At 51.6% G+C, this 17065-nt stretch overlaps 1 protein-coding gene and 1 pseudogene across 1 annotated transcript in view; both read left to right on the top strand.

Annotated features, from left to right (window-relative positions):
• Positions 1–17065, top strand: part of LOC146861442 (NXPE family member 4-like) — a 517437-nt gene that overhangs the window by 183683 nt on the left and 316689 nt on the right. The window lies entirely within an intron of this gene.
• On the top strand, positions 12565–12718 carry LOC146861443 (5.8S ribosomal RNA; annotated as a pseudogene).

The raw sequence follows: 17065 nt of genomic DNA on the forward strand, positions 1-17065 counted from the left end.
TAGGCCCGGCCAGTGTGGACACTGGCCAGGAGGACATGGCAGTCCAGGGACTGCAGGCAGGCCTGCGGTGGCAGGCCTGAGACACCATTTCAGGGCTACTCGTGTGGGTGGCGCAATCAGCGCTGCAGGCCCACTAGTAGCATCTGTCATCACCAGCCCTGGCACACACAGTGCACTTTACTAGGGACTTCATGGTGATACAAATATGCCAATCAGGTATATCCAATCAATATGATATTTTACACAGGAAGCACTTACACTCTGGCACTGATTAGCAGTGGCAGAGTGTCCAAAGCATCTAAACCAGCAAAAACGAAATTCAGCACAGCATCAAAAATCCAGGTAGCAGAGGCAAAAGATAGGGGAAAAACCCACGCCAAGGATGTCAGGTCTAACACGTGTCCCCTCCAGCTGAAAGTGGGGAGAACTACCCACCCTCTTGGGAGTTCTCATCACTAAGGCGGAAAAACCTGGACAGACCATCAGCATTGGCGTGTTCTGTACCGGGACGGTGTTCCACCGTGAAGTCCATTCCCTGTAGGGAGATGGACCACCTCAACAGTTTTGGATTCTCACCCCTCATCTGCATTAACCATCTGAGGGGCCTGTGGTCGGTCTGAACACGTAAGTGAGTCCCAAACAGGTAGGGCCTCAGCTTCTTCAGGGCCCAGACCACAGCAAATGCTTCCCTTTCAATAGCACTCCACCTCTGTTCCCTGGGGAGTAGCCTCCTACTAATGAAAGCTACAGGTTGGTCCCCGCCCTCGTCGTCCATCTGTGAGAGTGCTGCTCCCACACCTTGCTCTGAAGCGTCTGTTTGCACTATTAACTCACTGGAGAAGTCAGGTGCCTTAAGCACCGGTGCTGTGCACATTGCAGTTTTCAGGGCATCAAAAAGCAGTTTGACAGGCCTCGGTCCAATTCACTTTCCTGGGCTGATTTCTAGAGGTTAGTTCTGTCAAGGGGGCAAGAATGGTGCCATATCCCTTGATGAACCGTCTGTAATACCCGGTGAGTCCTAGAAAGGCTCTCACCTCTGTCTGGGTCTTGGGGGGTTCCCAAGCCAGAATGGTATCAATCTTCGCCTGTAGAGGCGCCATCTGGCCGCTCCCCACCTGGTGTCCCAAGTACACCACTGATCCCTGTCCTGTCTGGCACTTGCTGGCCTTGATTGTGAGGCCTGCCTTCTGCAGAGCCTTCAACGCTTCACAGAGGTGTTGCAAGCGTTCCTCCCAAGTGGAGCTGAACACAGCAATGTCATCCAAGTATGCGGCGCTGAATTGCTCCAGCCCGGTCAGTACCCGGTTGACCAGTCTCTGGAAGGTGGCAGGGGCATTTTTCAATCGAAAGGGCATGACGCGAAACTGGAAATGCCCCTCTGGTGTTGAAAATGCCGACCTCTCCTTTGCCCCCTCAGTTAAGGCAATCTGCCAGTACCCTGAAGTCAAATCAAAGGTGCTGAGATACCTGGCAGCTCCCAACCGATCCACTAGCTCGTCAGCTCTGGGGATGGGGTGCGCGTCAGTTTTGGTGACCGCATTGAGCCCACGGTAGTCCACGCAAAACCGAAGTTCTGGCGGGCCACCGGGTGTAGCAGATTTCTTAGGAACTAGGACCACTGGGCTAGCCCAGGGACTGCTGGAGGGCTCAATTACCCCTAGCGCCAACATCTTGGAAACTTCTTCCTTGATACTGGCCCTGACCTTGTCAGCTACTCTGTAAAACTTCTGTTTTACAGGTAGACTATCTCCAGTGTCCACATCATGGACGCACCAATTGGTGACACCTGGGGTCAGGGAAAACAGGGAGGCAAACTGACCCAACACCTGGCGACAGTCTCTCTGTTGTTCTGGGGTCAGGGTGGGCGAGAGGACCACACCATCCACTGACCCGTCTTGCTTCTTGGCTGCCAGGAGGTCAGGGAGAGGATCACTATCCTCTTCCCCTCCATCATCTGTAGCCATGAGCATTGTCACTTCAGACCTCTCAAAGTGGGGCTTGAGGCGGTTCACATGCAAGACTCTCAGGGGCTGCCTAGGAGTCTTCATATTGATCAGGTAGGTCACCTCACTCTTGCGCTCTACCACCTCATATGGCCCGGTCCACTTGTCACGGAGCGCACAAGGCTCCACCGGCGCGATCACCCACACTTTCTGCCCAGGATGAAATTTAACCAGAGTGGTATTCTGGTCGTACCATCTTTTCATCTCTTCCTGGCTGGCTTCTAGGTTCTCTTGAGCGAGCTTCCTGAAGCACTGCATTTGGTTGCGGATGGCCAGCACATAGCTGAACACATCCTGGGGGGTTTTCCCACGGGATTTCTCCCACCCCTCCTACACCAGGGTGAGAGGTCCTCTAACAGGGTGGCCATACAGCAGTTCAAAGGGGCTGAACCCTAAGGACTTCTGAGGCACCTCCCGGTAGGCAAACAACAGGCATGGTAACAAGACGTCCCACTTCCGTCTCATGGGCTCCGCTAGGCCCATAATCATACCTTTCAGGGTGCGGTTGAACCTTTCAACCAACCCATTTCCTTGAGGGTGGTAAGGAGTGGTGAACTTATAAGTTACCCCACACTCCTCCCACAGAGACTTCTTGTATCTAGAGATAAAGTTGGTATCCCGGTCGGAGACCACCTCTCTGGGGAACCCCACACGGGAAAAGATCCCCATCATTGCACGGCCCACCACGGGGGCTTTGATTGTCCTGAGAAGGACTGCTTCCGGGTACCGGGTGGCGTGGTCCACCAAGACCAGGATGAACCTGTTGCCTAAGGCAGTCTTGGGCTCCAGGGGCCCCACGATGTCAATTCCTACCCGCTCGAAAGGGGTGCTCACCACAGGAAAAGGTTGGAGGGGTGCCACGCACTTTCCTCCGCTCTTACCACTGGCTTGACATGTTTGGCAAGACTTACAAAAGGTACTGACGTGCTTCTTCATCTGGGGCCAGTAAAAGTGGGTAACAAGCCTGTGATAGGTCTTGTCTTGCCCCAGATGTCCTGCGAGAGGTACGTCATGAGCCAGACCCAGTAGGAAGTTCCTGAAGCGCTCGGGTACCACCAGCACACGGGCTGCACCGGGCTCAGCAAACTTAGGCTCACTATAAAGTAAGTAATCCTCCCAGTAAATCAAATGTTCCTTGGACCCTAGGCCTGCTGCCTGGTCTGCAGCCTGTTGCCGCACACCAATGAGAGAAGGGCACTCCTTCTGAGCCTGGCAGAACTCCTCCCTGGAGGGACCACCCTCTTGCTGCCAATGGGTCAGCTCAGGCAATTCGCCCAGTTCGGCCACCTGTTCCCCTGTAGGTTCCTGGGCATCCCCCTCAGGTTCTGCTTCCTCCTGGCCCGTGGGAACGGTGGGGGCCGGTTTCCCGCGCCCTCTGCCCCTTCCTCTCTTGGCAGGTTCCTGGGCCATTGTTCCAGGCTCCAATTCTACTGATCCACCCCTACTGGCTGTCATAGCACGTGTGGATACACAGATCCACGCTGGCAGACCTAACATTTCCAAGTGAGTTCTGCGCTCTACGTCCTTCCATGGAGAACTCTCCAGGTTGTTACCCAACAGACAATCTACAGGCAAGGCATCACTGACACAGACTTCCAAGGTACCAGAGACTCCCCCCATGTAAAGGGAACACGTGCCATCTTGCAGAGGCGCACTGAGGTGTCAGCTGCCACTACTGGGCGGAGTACATTGGGAATGACTTGCTCTTCAGACACTCACTGGCACCGGACCGACGTCACACTGGCCCCGGTGTCTCTCAGCCTCTATCTCCCTCCCATTGATGGTCACCTTCTGCCCATATTTTTTAGTGTTAGCGGGTATCAAGGTATCCTGGACCATCTCTTGGTCTCCTAAAGAGACAAGGGTCATCATAGCTAATCCCTCCTCCCCACTGGAAATCAAATCCCCTCCCAAAGCTACACTAGCTAACCCTGGGACTGGGGCAGCAGCTGGTGCTGGGGGTTTCTTGGGACATTTGGGGGGCGATGTGCCCCACTTCCCTACAAGCATAGCAAGTAGGGGGAGGTCGGTTGTCCTGTCTGCCCTTATGGGGCCAAGACTTCTTAGGCTTGGGGGCTTGGGACTCCTTTTCCGTGGAACTGTTTTGGGGCCATTTAGAGAACTCCTTACTGTTACCCTTGTCCTCCCCGCCTTTCTGCTGGGGATCCTGTCCACCCTTGGCTGGGATACTTACCACCCCTTTGTTGACCCTGGTGCTAGTCCAGCGGTCTGCCTCTTTAGCAAGCTCACTGGGATCAGTTAACTTGCTATCTAAAAGATGTTGGCGCTGCTCGGGAACACATAGACTACTCAAGTGCTCCCAACTAATCAAGTGACACAACCCCACATAATCAGTAACTAGTAACTTTACTGCCCTTTATCCAACCTTCCAGTGCACGCGTGTACATACTCACACACTCCACCCAAGTACTTGGATCAAGTTTCTTGAAGTTCCTAAACTTCTGGCGGTACTGTTCTGGTGTAAGCCCATACCTGAGGCATAAGGCCTCCTTCATAGTGGGGTAGGTTAAGGTACCTGCTGCTTCTAAGGGTGCTAATACATCCCTCCCAGAGGCCTCAAAATGCTTCCACAAACCTGCCCCCCAACTCTTTTCAGGCACTTCATTCATCTTCAAGGCAAGCTCATAGGATCTAAACCATGCATAGATATCCTCACCCCTCTGATAATTCTGTACCAGATCTTTTGGTATGTATACTTTACCCGCCTGTACTGGTTGTGCGCTGCCACCATTAGGACTGGACTCCGCCTGTTTAGCTTTAATGTCCAGCTCCCTCATGCTCAACTCATGAGCCAACTGGAGTTTTCTCTCTTCCAAAGCGAGAGCATTCCTCCGCTCTTCCGCCTTCATCTCACTGTCAAGGCGCAATTTTCTTTCCTCTGCTTGAGCTTAGAGCTTAAAAAGTTCAATCTCATGGGCCCTAATCCTCTGATTCTCCTCCAGCTCCTCTGGAGAGAGGCCCCTACTGGAAGGGGTGCTGCCAGCCCTAGATGCTGGCCTATTCACTGGCAAATCACTGGATCCAAATCCATGCTCCTGTGCACCTTCCTCTCCAGTCAAATCCTCTGGCACAACATGTTTGGCCTCCCACCAGGCCCTTAGAGCTTTCTGTAGCTCTTCCTTGTTTGCGCTGCCATTCATTGGGCATCCTAGCTGCTTGCAGAATTGCTTCAGCTGCTCCTTTTTGTATGTGAGCAACTCCTTTACTTCAAATTGCAATTCCATCTCCTCGCCTACTCCATTCAGAGACATGATGCTTCCTAAGTCTTCCAAAAATCGGCTTCAAATTTCGTGCAATATGTAGCTGCTAACTAGACTAGTGATGTACAAAGAATCACTGCAGGTCAAGTGCAAATACTGGTTCTAATCCGCACCGCTGACCACCAATCTTAGATCTGGGGGTCTCTGGTTGGCAGAGATAAGTACCTTAGACCAAATAGGGACCCTTGCTTCTAGTCAGGGTACAGGGACACACACTGTAGATAACCCCTGCTCACCCTCTAGGTAGCTTGGCTCGAGACAGGCTTATCCCCAAGGCAATGTTGTTGTAATCTCTCTCCCTTTTCCCCTGCTACTTTCCCTGACGTGTTTTCCAGTCCCTTTTCCTAGTGGTAGCTTCCTTTCCTCCCCCGCATTTCCTCCCTCTTGGGACGGTCCTTGAGAGTTCACCTTGGAATGTTCAACAGGCTGTCAGTAGCGGAGAGTGGATGACAGAATAAAGACGCTTGAAGTTTACCCGCTTCAGAGTGTCTTCATTTCAACAAATGTGTTAAGAATTTGCAAGTAACCACCACAATGACCCCACCAGTACACCACAAAGGCAGACCACACAGGTGAGTATATTAAAAATATATCTTTATCTAGTTTCAGCACTAAAAATCAACTACCAAAGCATTGCACATTAGTTTCCGGTTCTCTTCAGCTTTCTCTGGGTGTTAGGAAAGTAAAAAGATAGTCTCTAGTCTCTTGTGTGACTTAGTATTCAAAAATAATAAGTTTGTAGACTCTTAGTATTTAAATGAACACGTTTCTCCAGCGGTGCCCCTGCGCTTATAACTGAAGCGCTCCTCTCAGGCTGCTCGGTGCAGGGTTTCTGCAGCTCTCGAGCGATAGACCAATCAGGTCGCGGCTCCCTCGACGAGCCCCCAGTGACGATGTTAGATGTCACCGGAGCCAGCCACTCGCAGCGCGGCTCCTCCGGCCAAGCCTCCACCAGCAACCAATCAGGTCGCGGCCTCCTCGCTTCTTTCTCCGCGGCTTTGCGGAGCGGGGAAAAACAGCTACTGATCAATTTCGGGCCCCGGGCCGCGGCGGTGAATTGCGGGCAGGGTATTTCAATGCGCCCAGTGTCAGCAGGTCGATCGAGACGCCGCCAAGCCTCACAGCAGCTCAGGTAGCACTGGGGACGCCCACAATCTTTTGGCCACAACAATACACGTACTGATGTGCACGTCGGTTTTCTCCACACGGCAGCCGGTTTCAGACAAAGATCAGTGCGGCGCTCTCAAGCAACGCAGAGAGCAGCCAGCGCACTTCACGGGGCGGATGTTTCAGGAACTTGTCAAAACGGCTCACGAGCTCTGCAGTACACAGCAGCCCAGGGGGGGACACAGCAGAGTCTTGAAGTCTTGGCAACCTTTCTGTCCCTGGGTTGCAAAACAGGAGGCCAGCTCTTCTCATGCCCTTGGAGATTCAAAGTTGAAGACACAGCACACAGCAAAGTCTTGTTAGGTCAAGTAGGTAGGGTCACAGCACACAGCAAGACCCCTTCTCCTCCTCAGCTTCAGTTGCACAGCAGAACAGGTCAGCCCTTAGAGCACACAGCAAGGCAATCTTTCTTCAGTCCTTCAGCGGTCCGTCTTTCAGCAGAGGTTCCTCTTGATTGTAGAATCTAAAAATCTGTTGTCAGGGGTCCTGTACTTATACCCCTAAAAGTCTTTGAAGTCTCTGTGCAAGTGGGTCCTGAGCCCGGTCTGATCCAGTTCTGGGTGTTGCTGGGGCACTTTGTTTTCCTGGCTTCTGCTTTCCTTTCAGAGTGAGGGGCAGTGTCGTCAGCCGCCCAGCAGGAGGTGGAGCCAGCAGTGTGGCAGGCAGGCACAGCCCTATTCACTCCCAGGTGCTATCTCCTCCCTCCACTCTACTTGCAAATGCAGTCATTCAGCAAAGGGCTGACTCATCCAACCTCCTGGGGGCTCCCCAGCCCCTGTCACTCTCAAACCAGGCAGTCAATCCACAAGCATGCCCAGGCACACAGAAGGGTCAGACAAGAGAACAGCTACTCTCTAAAAAGTACTGTTCTCCAACTCAGGATTTGAAAACAACCTCTCCTAAAAGATGTGTTATTAAATGCTGAGCTCAGGGATAGCAAACACTCATGTCTTATCTTGTTCCTATGAGAAGATAGGCTGATTGCCATTGGCACCAACCTCCCCCATGTTAGCCTATGGAGCAAGATAACCTTGCAGCAGTGAACCCACAAAATGGCCGCTGTTCACTACCAGAGCATGATACCTGCACTAGTACATGCTCTACCTTTTACATACACTGCACCCTGCCCAGGGGGGTACCTTGGGCCTTCCATAGGGATGACTGATGTGCACAAAAAGGGAAGGGTTAGGCCCGGCCAGTGTGGACACTGGCCAGGAGGACATGGCAGTCCAGGGACTGCAGGCAGGCCTGCGGTGGCAGGCCTGAGACACCATTTCAGGGCTACTCGTGTGGGTGGTGCAATCAGCGCTGCAGGCCCACTAGTAGCATCTGTCATCACCAGCCCTGGCACACACAGTGCACTTTACTAGGGACTTCATGGTGATACAAATATGCCAATCAGGTATTTCCAATCAATATGATATTTTACACAGGAAGCACTTACACTCTGGCACTGATTAGCAGTGGCAGTGTCCAAAGCATCTAAACGAGCAAAAACGAAATTCAGCACAGCATCAAAAATCCAGGTAGCAGAGGCAAAAGAAGGGGAAAACCCCACGCCAAGGATGTCAGGTCTAACATTACCCTTTTGGTATAATGACCATAATGTTTTCTACATGTGAGAAGAAGGCTATGACATATACCTGCTTCTGTAGTGTGGTGACGTGTCTTGAGGAAATGGGCTTACGTGTTTTTTAGATGGAAGTGATGGGGGTTAAACAGCTGGTACATATACCTGATACTGTATTGGCATGATTCCTGTAAGGAAATAGAAATGGCTATTTTATGCACATGGATTATATAGGTTTAATGGGCTGTGTGAGAAGTTGGCCTGGTATATGATGGTCACTAGTTAAAGTGGCCACCTTGCACCAGTACAATTCGACTCTTATGGTAGATAAGTTTAAGACAACCTTTTAAAGAAAGCTATCCTAGTGGTAGCTGTGGACAGCAGCCTTTAGGCTAAGTCTTTAGAGGAATGTAAAGCAGCTTGTTTTACCTTATAATCTCTTGAATCACTACATGAAAGGACACCGCACAGGTATAAATATAAAATATATATGTATTTAGTACTAGACACACTCTGCTAATCTGTTTATGAGATTAGAAGTCAGGAACATATGCACAAATCAACGTTTTACAACAAATTAAGCAATTATATGGCTGGGGCCCTAGGGCGTACCAGACCATATACTAAAAAAGAGGTATAAGAAATTCGACTTGAGAAGAGACAACGCCTAGGGCCTTCAGAAGCGCTGGGGCCTCACTAATCCACCCAAGGCAGGTAAGTAAAGGACCCACGGGAGGCGCATGCAGTGTGAGAACACAGCCTCTGATCCCAATAGACTTCAATGGAGCAAGTCGCGGTTGGAATTTTAAAGTTTTAGGATACTTCGGGAGAGTCTACAAGCAAGTCATTTACAGCGTAAGTAGTTCTAGAGCCAATACACGCAGGAGGACCGTAGTACTCGAGTTACCTCACCCAGGAAAGCCGGATGCATAGGTGTCTTTTGGTGTCGGGTCGCGGCGTCGTTTTCAATGGGAGCCAAAGAAGTCTTGCTGCTTGTGAAGACAGAAGGCTGGAATCAGAAGAAGGAAGGCCTGAATGCAGAGGAGACAGGGTTCAAAGTCACTTGCCAGTGACCCGGGGGCAGGAAGCTGGATGCCCACAGTAGTCGGGTGATTTCAGGTGATCAAGGGTGTCTTGACTCTTCAGCCACGAGGTCCAGGAGGCATCGATGACAACCAGAAGCTGGATTCGGCATTTCCCATGAAGTCTGCAGCTTACTGAGATGTCGGCAATCGGATTGGAGCCAACAAGCCTTGTCAACAGCAAGTCTTGTGGAAAGTGAAGAAAGTCAGCGGTGCAGACCAGCAAAGCCTGAGGGACTCACCCAGCAAGGGTATGTCAGGGCAGGCCTGGAGCAATCAGGGGAGCTCTTTGGTTCTGTAGAAAAGTCTTCTGGGGACCCACGAGCCAGCCGGCAAGGGATCGCAAAGACACCTCATGAGGATTCACTCAACAGGAGTCCACGGTCACTCGGGATGAGGTAGGCCACTGATTTTCGATGGAAATCCTGCTGGAGGCTTGGACCACACGTGATCTAATGCACAAGTTCGTAGAACGTCGTGAAGGGGTTGCACTTTACAATAGTGCGTGGTACCCGGGTATTGCTGTTCCTCATCACTCGTGGAGTCCACTTGCCTCAGCTTCACTGGGGACTCACGATGGGTGTAGAGAAGTCAGGAAATCTACTTTTGGGGCTGCAGGGACTTCAGACTCCGGCAGGAGTGGGAAAGTTTGCAAACGTTGATGCAAAGTTTTGGTGCCTGCCAAGCAGGGGAGTCACTCCTTGACTCCAAGGGAGATTCTTCAGTCTTCCAAAGGTATGGAACATCGAAGGTCCAAGATTCTTCTTCAGAGCGTCATCCAGTGTTATCTAGTTTGCAATGGCAAGGGTTCCCTAACTTATACGACAAGGAAGGGAGGGACTAGCTCTATGACCACTCCTATGGGAGGGTCAGGGGAGTGGGTGGCTACACCCACTTCCCTTTGTCCAGTTTCGCGCCAGAGCAGGGGCTGGTAGCCCCTGAACCGGTTTGAACTAGCATATGCACAGAGGAGCCTACTGCTCCCCCAGTGCAGGACTTCAAAGCACTCTAGGAGTGCACCCACCCAGCCTTAATACACTAAATCCTGTCTGGAAGGTGGTTACACCTCCTTGTGACAGGATTCCTATTGCTGGGCCTCCTCCACTGCGAGTTTCGGTCAGCAGCAGGAGGGCAGCCCAGTGTCTGTGACTGGTGGCATCCGTTTTGTGATGCCAGGTCTCTTCAGGATTCTATCGTGTTTCCACAGTGGGTACATGTCTATCCCTCTAGAAGGGTGGGATCATACTCCCACACCAGTTACTGGTGTGGGGGTATGATTCCAAAGCGTTTGACACCAAACACAACATGTTTTGATGCAGTCATCCCAGAGTTAGCATTAACCGCGAGGTTATAATGCACTTAAGAGTAGATGGTTTAACTGCATCTGCAAACAGCTACAAAGAATGGACTCTGAGAGCTGCAGAGGGGCCCTGCTCAGGCAGAGGCACCCCCTCACATGGAAACCAAGCACCCTGCCCTCAGGATTGATAGGGCCTGCCTTAGGGGTGACAGATAGGTTTATATGTGTGTGTAAGGTGAGATATACGGAACCTATACCTCAGTGAGGAGTGCTAACACTACCTCACCCAGGCTGCAGTAGCAGGCCTGTGGTGTCAGATTTAGTCTGCTTCCCAGGGGTGGCATAATACATGCTTCAGCCCCTGGTAAGCCTGTGAAGTACCTATGCCCTTGGTACCTAAGGTACCATATACTAGGGGCTCATAAGGTACCACACTATCCAATCACTAGTGCATCGAATATGCACTCCATGTCATTTAAGGGAGTAAGCAGATAGGCTGGGGTCCTGGACAGCAGGATCCCATCCAGACTAGTCAAAAACCATCAAAACACCAGAAAAAAAGTGGGGGCAACCATGTAGTCAGATTCCACCTTCCTACAGGCTGATAAACACATCTGCCACAGTAGTCTAACAGTTTCTGTTAGGAAAATGGGATTCACTAATATTTTCATGGGGTAAGATGGATGGTACATTGCTGTTACATATACCGGACACTGTATTTTATTAATGGCTGAACGAAAATGGGCATTGCTGTGTTCTACAAGTGGGACTATGACCAATTATTCACTGTTTAATATATTTGGGACTGCACTTGGATTGTTCTAGGTAGGAAATTGTGATAGTGATTTTCTACATAAGAATAATAGGTACAAGTCTTCAAACCCTTAGCTCGGCTGCAAGGGACTTGGACAAACCAGGTGCCTGGCAATGAGGGAGGGTTACCCCACCTGCACATCGGCAGTCCGATGTGTAGGTTTGTAGAGAAGTTGATTCCCAAAAAGTTCTATCCCCAGGAATCACTTCATTTTCATTCTTAGTCAAATGACATATGCGGGTAACCCTCTGATACCCGTTTGTGATAGGAATTTGAGATTGCAATTAGTCCCCATGAATGAGAAATTTCCTGTAAGTGCAGATAATTAACTCACGTTGATTAAGTCCTTGCCCTTTGTACAAACTGCTGTTGCTACTATCAATTGGATGGTTAAGTGAGGTCTTCAGATCAGCCATGATGGGATTGCAATGGCCATGCGGAGCGCAAAAAGATGTTCAAACTTGAGTATCTAGAGGAAGTAAAATTTGTGATAAGGTGTTTGTAGGTGAACCTACTGAAGGGTCATCAAGGCAGACCAACCTGAATCTGAACCCTAGGCCGCCTCCTAGATGGAATCCGTAGGCATTAGGCCTGGCCCTCCCCTCGTGTGCCCTGGCTGGAAGAGCATCCGAGGCCACTGGGGCACTTGGGCGCAGGACAGGCTAACCCACCTGAGAGGACACGGCCAAGATACATATGAGAGACCCCAACCCCGGCTGCCCCCAGGGAGTGGGAGGGAAAGCCAACTTGAGATGGAACCCTCACTCACTCAGCACAACCCCAGGGGGGAAGCTGAATCACAGTGCCTCACTAGGCTGGGACCACCTACGAAAACCCTGCCACCTGGGCCCTCCCGCGGTCACCCACCGAGCAGCCTGGATGAGAAGGAGCTGGCCAGCGAGGGAACTCCAGCTGTTCCTTTTGTAGGTGCAATGCCCCTGACTCAAAGCCAGAGCGAATTGTGTGAGGAAGAGGGTATGTGGGAGGGGAAGCCTCACAGCCCTTCCCTTCTGGTACCTCCCACCAAGGCATCGGTGGGCTGCCTAAGCCAGGTCGAGTCTGGTGGTGGATGACCGATGTGTAGGTGTGGCTACCCTCACTCAATGCCAGGCACCTAGTTTGCCCAAGTCCTATGCAGCTGGGCTAAGGGTTTGAAGACCTGCACGGTCCCTCCTGGGCTCCAGGCCAAGCACCTGGAAATCCTCTGTGAATCGAGGAGGCTGACTCCCACAACGGAAACCAGATGAGGAACCGGGCTGTCTCTTTCCCTGGGAGGGTGGCAGACAGGCAGCACCACCTTCCTCCCGCCTCTCCTGCAGGTGGGCGAACCTTGCAAAAGTTGCCTGCTGCTCTTGCCGGTGGATCACTTTGCTTGCGCATCGATGAAGAACACAGCTAGCTGTAAGAATTAGTGTGAATTGCAGGACACATTGATCATCAACATTCTGAACGCACCTTGTGTCCCCAGGTTCCTCCCGGGGCCATGCCTGTCTGATTATTGCTTGATTGTTACTTGCACCTCAGCATTCTCGGGGTGTGTCTGGGGCCGTCGCAGGGTAGCTCCGCTGCCTTCATCCCCCCCAAGGTCAGACCCCGATTGCCCATCACAGAATCCCACCCCTGGCCCTGTCATGTAGGTACACTGCTGACACACCTGGCCTTTCACCCTCTGCCTCGATGGGGTTCAGGCAGGCAAGGGGTCTACCACAAGCATGTCCCTGCATGTCTGTCTGTGTGGCACTCGTGGCTGTTTGTGGTGTTTCAAGGCTGCCAACACACAACACCTCTAGCACCCACTTTCATGGCTGGAGGGAGCGAGGGCCCTCCATGGCTGCTCGCGGGTGCTAATTCCCACCCCAGCCCCCTGGGGACTTCTGTCTCCCATCTGGGAAAGGGGGCACTGTTATGACCTCAGCCCCAGAAGCCCAGGGGCCCATCACAGCTCCCCCATGATTTGGCATCCAACTACAACCTCGGACGGGGCTCCCAGTTCGACTGTTGACTGGGACAGACTGTGCTCAGTGCACCCCTACCATGTCTTGCCACCAGACAGTGAGGCCCACTCCAGGTGCCAGGAGACTGCAGCGATGTTGGTTACCCACCTGACCCGTCTTGAAACACAGACCACGGAGTGTAACATGAGCGCAAGGCAGACATGATGTAAAGTGCTCTTTTTGGGTGGTCATCCCCCCACTTTTTGCTGCTAGATGCTGTGGTAATTGATCTGAAAGTGTGCTGGGTTTTGCTAACCAAGCCCAGAACTAGTGTTCTTTCCTTTAAACTGGAAATGTGAATTGGTACACCCAATAGGCAATTACTTTTGCACCACTGTAAAGCCTTAGTATGTAGCACCAGTGATACCAAGAGCAGGGATGTAAAAGGGGTACCAGGACTGCAGCACTAATTGTGCCACCCTGAGTGACCCAAGTAAAACAAAAGTCTGCTGGTCTGCCCTGTCGGCCCTGCACAAACAGCTTGCCTGCCGGAGTTTGACCCTGCACACACCATGTGTGACAGGGTCACCTCACCGCATCTAATATATGTCAGTCACCCCTAAGGCAGGCTCCCAATAGCCCAGGAGGCAGGGTGCATTAAACTATATGTATGGGAATATATGTGCAAGCATGTATTGCCCTGGGGTAGCATTCTAAATGTAATTCTACTGCTAGTGACCTGCGGTCCATCTGATAACATGGGTTGGCATATAGGCATTACCTATAAGTCAATTCTCATGATGGACCAGCCAATTTGCTTCATGTTTGGTGTCAAACACTGTGCTTGTTAACCCCCGACAAATTGGTTGTGTCGAGCGTTAACCAGCATGTACCTAGGTGGCACTTTTGACAGCGCACACCAAGTTAACCCAGTGCTCTTGTGCCTTGGCAGGCTTTTTCGTGGGCTTGCTGCCAAAACAGAAGTTTGACCTCCTGCTGAGGAGTGTGTGCCGCTCCCAGAGGATGAAGACAAAGACCTGTGTGGGTTGGAGGGGACAACTCCGCCCACACAGAATGGCTAGTAATTAGACCACTGTGGCGGTGAGCCTCAAAAGCTTCACTGGTATCACTGGACAAAGGAACTTGTCCCCAACTCGAGGACAGAGTCTCCCCCTGCACCAAGTACTGTTTTTCATGGACAGGCAGGAAATTAGCTATGCAGGAGGAGTCCACCTCCACAAGGCTGACCACACCTGTAGGAGAATATGGGATGTTTCAACGCATACTAATACCCCACGTACAAAGACCTATCATTAGAATGCAAACTTTTACCACGAATATATGCCTGTACCACGCATGCCATTACAACGCAAAGGCATGCGTGGTAAAGGCATACACTTGGTAAAAGTGCTTAAGGTGTGTATATATATATATATATACATATGTATATATATTACCAACTGGCGGTCGCCAGTAGGTAGTTATAGTTAGGACCTATTATTCATAGGAAATTCGCAACATTCTATTTGGAATAACTTTGGCGCCGGTTGACGAATGTTCGCGAAATTTTCAAAACTGGTGGGGCGCTCTGGTCCGCTCCTATCCTGAGAGTCACGGGGTGATTCGTCAAGTGGGGGCTGAGAAAAAAGGGGGTCCCAAAACGTGTTTTCCCCCTGCAATTTTCCATAGGGACCTTTAATCGCAGCTACAGCCCGAACTGCTGAACGGAATTGCACCAAATTTGGCAGAAAGGTAGAAAGGTAGACCCTGGTGTAAATCCGTTTAGTAGGTCCTGAGAAAATCAAAATTGAAATCACATATATATCTATGGCCGCGGAGCATCCGCGCACCCTAAGCGCACCCTGCCGAGCACGAGCTGTATGCTAATTGGCTGTCAACACTCCAAACCAGGAGGTGTTGGCAGACATCTTGTAAAAGCAGAACGCAAAAAGAGGGCAGGGTAGAAACACCCTGACCCCCTAGGCCTACTCAGGGCCAAATAAAGCATTTAAAAAAATAAAAATCGGCGGATTCGTGCACCCAGCACGAATTTCGGCCAAAATAAAAAATAAACGAAGTGCGGGCTCCCGCGCTTCGTTGGTAATTAGCCCCCAGAGGGACCAATTCCCGGGGGCATGATCAAAAAACATGTGGGGGGCCCAATCCGCCCCCACACTGCCCCGGGGACCGCCAACCCCTGGGGCAAAGCATTAATAGTTGGGGGGGCACACGCCCCCCGCAGCCCCGGCGACCGCCACACCCCAGGGCTTATAAATGTAATGATGGGGGGCCTCTAAGGCACCCCCTAGCCCAGGGGACCGCCACCTCCCGGGGCTCGACTTAATTTTTGATTGTGGGGTGGCATACTGCTCCCCCCCGCAGTCCCGGGGACCGCTACCCCCTGGGGATTTTTTTCTTTTTTAAAACATACCCTGTGCGGGGGGCTCAAGCCCCCCATATGCCCCGGGGACCGCCACCTCCCCAGGGTTCTAAATATTTAAATTGGGGTGACGGACCCCCCCAGCCCCAGGTACCACCACCCCTGGCTTTGTAGATGGTGGGAGGGGGGGCCGTGGCCCCCTCCTTTTTGTATGTGAGCAACTCCTTTACTTCAAATTGCAATTCCATCTCCTCGCCTACTCCATTCAGAGACATGATGCTTCCTAAGTCTTCCAAAAATCGGCTTCAAATTTCGTGCAATATGTAGCTGCTAACTAGACTAGTAATGTACAAAGAATCACTGCAGGTCAAGTGCAAATACTGGTTCTAATCCGCACCACTGACCACCAATCTTAGATCTGGGGGTCTCTGGTTGGCAGAGATAAGTACCTTAGACCAAATAGGGACCCTTGCTTCTAGTCAGGGTACAGGGACACACACTGTAGATAACCCCTGCTCACCCTCTAGGTAGCTTGGCTCGAGACAGGCTTATCCCCAAGGCAATGTGTTAAGAATTTGCAAGTAACCACCACAATGACCCCCCCCAGTACACCACAAAGGCAGACCACACAGGTGAGTATATTAAAAATATATCTTTATCTAGTTTCAGCACTAAAAATCAACTACCAAAGCATTACACATTAGTTTCCGGTTCTCTTCTGCTTTCTCTGGGTGTTAGGAAAGTAAAAAGATAGTCTCTAGTCTCTTGTGTGACTTAGTATTCAAAAAGAATAAGTTTGTAGGCTCTTAGTATTTAAATGAACACGTTTCTCCAGCGGTGCCCCTGCGCTTATAACTGAAGCGCTCCTCTCAGGCTGCTTGGTGCAGGGTTTCTGCAGCTCTCGAGCGATAGACCAATCAGGTCGCGGCTCCCTCGACGAGCCCCCAGTGACGATGTTAGATGTCACCGGAGCCAGCCACTCGCAGCGCGGCTCCTCCGGCCGGGCCTCCACCAGCAACCAATCAGGTCGCGGCCTCCTCGCTTCTTTCTCCGCGGCTTTGCGGAGCGGGGAAAAACAGCTACTGATCAATTTCGGGCCCCGGGCCGTGGCGGTGAATTGCGGGCAGGGTATTTCAATGCGCCCAGTGTCAGCAGGTCGATCGAGACGCCGCCAAGCCTCACAGCAGCTCAGGTAGCACTGGGGACGCCCACAATCTTTTGGCCACAACAATACACGTACCGATGTGCACGTCGGTTTTCTCCACACGGCAGCCGGTTTCAGACAAAGATCAGCGCGGCGCTCTCAAGCAACGCAGAGAGCAGCCAGCGCACTTCACGGGGCGGATGTTTCAGGAACTTGTCAAAACAGCTCACGAGCTCTGCAGGACATAGCAGCCCAGGGGGGGACACAGCAGAGTCTTGAAGTCTTGGCAACCTTTCTGTCCCTGGGTTGCAAAACAGGAGGCCAGCTCTTCTCAGGCCCTTGGAGATTCAAAGTTGAAGACACAGCACACAGCAAAGTCTTGTTAGGTCA

Source organism: Triturus cristatus, chromosome 3_1, assembly GCF_964204655.1.
Source record: "Triturus cristatus chromosome 3_1, aTriCri1.1, whole genome shotgun sequence".
NCBI lineage: Eukaryota > Metazoa > Chordata > Amphibia > Caudata > Salamandridae > Triturus > Triturus cristatus.